Raw genomic sequence first — 2,155 nt, forward strand, 5'->3', positions numbered from 1 at the left:
AAAAAAAAAAAAAAGTACTATTTCATCTTCCCAGAAGCAGAAGTCCATGTTTCCTCCTCTTTCATTTTCTGAAGAGTTTGTGTAGGATTGGCATTATTGCTTCCTTAAATGTTTGGTAGAATTTTCCAGTGAAGCCATCTGCGCCTGGGATTCTCCTTTTGGAAGATTTTTAACTGTGAATTTCTTTAATATTTCTAAGATTATTTGAGTGATCTATTTCTCATTGAGTAAGTTTGGTGGTTTGTGATTTTCAAGGAAAATCTATTGTCTATTTCATCAAAGTTGTCAAATTCATAGGCATAACTTTTTTTTAACATTTCCTCATTTTATTGTTAATGTCTTAGGGTCTATAGTGATATCCTTTGTTTCATTCCTATTATTGTGTATTCTCTCTTTTTTCTTGGACAGTAAGGTCTTGAGGAAGATAAGACATTATCTTAGGAGGCAGTTACCTCAGCTGAGGACTTTAAATGATGTCCATTCCATGGGCTGGATCTGCTAAATGGAAAGATCCTCTCTAGTAAAGGCAAGAGGGTGCTCCTGCCAGCCTAGACGCTTCAGGTGAATCTGGGGGTCCACAGATCTCATACACATTCTCCTACATGTCTCATCCTAGAGCTTAGGTACACTCCTTCCCTATCTGGGTCCTGACTTTAACATAAGAACCTTGTTGAAATTGTGTATCCATATCCTCTGCAGTTTTACCACCTAATAATAAATCCTGTGTCTAGTTTTCAGCACTCTGCCGTATGGCTGTAGAAGATGAGAATCTCTTTAAATGCTGCCAGGGAAGGCTTCTGGCTTTCACAGCATACTCAGAGTTGATAATTGACTGATTCTGTTGTTTTCTTTCTGTAGGATTTCTAGGACAATATTTTAAAAGTCATCCAATCCCATAATCCTAATTATTATCATTGCCACCTCAACATTCAAGTTCTACAGTTACTGCATGAGCCAATATTTTCCCTTCCACCTGTATGTCATCCAAATACACCACTGGCAAGAGTATTAGCATTCGTGAGCTTCCGCACAGTACCGAGGGCGTTAACGCCCACTTACCACCATTCATGCCGTCATTTTGCTTGCGAGCCGGTAAGTGGTCCAGTCCCAGAATCCCATCCTGAGGGTGCACTTCTAGGAACACTTTTGGTACTAGTGGAATTAGTGTGGGTTCCCCTGAAGGCAGTGCCTGAGACAAGGTCTAGGGCACACATTGTTTACATGGGAGATCATTCCAGAAAGCAGAAGTAAAGGACCAAGAAGAACCATACTGACAAGGGAGAAAAGCCAGTAGAAGATGTATCATTGAGCTGGTTACCATGATAAGCAACTGGGGCTCTGTCTATGGGGGACCCTCTTTGGAGGGATACGCCTAAGAATTTTCCCATGAAGGATGGGAGTCTGGGGCACCTGTTCCCCAACTCTTCCTCCCTTTGTGTCCTCTGTTGTGGAGGGCTGCCTTGGGGGCATTGCCCACCCAGGGGACTATGGCAGGGAAGATAAAAAGCATCTGCTGTGAGAGGGCATCTGGATGCAATGACAGCCACACCCAAAGTCTCTCAGCTCGGTATGGTTTGACCTTGTGGCAGGACCCTAGCACAGTGCCTAGATTTCTCCTATCCGGATCCTAACTCTCCTGCTCTCTTCGTCGACCAGGCTTTCTCTGCTGCTGCCTCTCTCCCATGAGACATAGCCTGCTTTTCTAGGGTGTTGATGCCCTGCCTCTGATGAGGGGTGGGGAGAGGAGGAGGTAGGCAGAGCCTGATTCTACTTTCAGATACTAGCTGTACCCATGGGTTGACTAATGGCCCCAAATAAGATATGTCCAAGTCCTAACTTCAGGAATCTGTGAGGGTGACTTAATTTGGTAAAAGGGTCTTTGCAGATACAATTGAGTTAGGGATCTTGGTATGAATTCATTCTGGATTTAGGGTGGGTCCAAAATACAGTGATTAGTATCTTTATAAGAGACATGAGAGAGAGATTTGAGACACACGAGCGCAGGGGAGAAGGTCACACGGACACGGAGTTGGAGAATGGGGTGATGCTGCCGCAAGACGGAGAAATGGAAGAGACAAGGGCGGGTTCTCCCCGAGAGCCTTCAGAGGGAGCGTGACCCTGCCGACACTTTGATTTGGGACCTCTGGCCTCCAGA

The sequence above is a fragment of the Propithecus coquereli genome, unplaced genomic scaffold (assembly GCF_000956105.1).
Source record: "Propithecus coquereli isolate 6110/MARCELLA unplaced genomic scaffold, Pcoq_1.0 Scaffold73, whole genome shotgun sequence".
In the NCBI taxonomy this organism is placed as follows: Eukaryota; Metazoa; Chordata; class Mammalia; order Primates; family Indriidae; genus Propithecus; species Propithecus coquereli.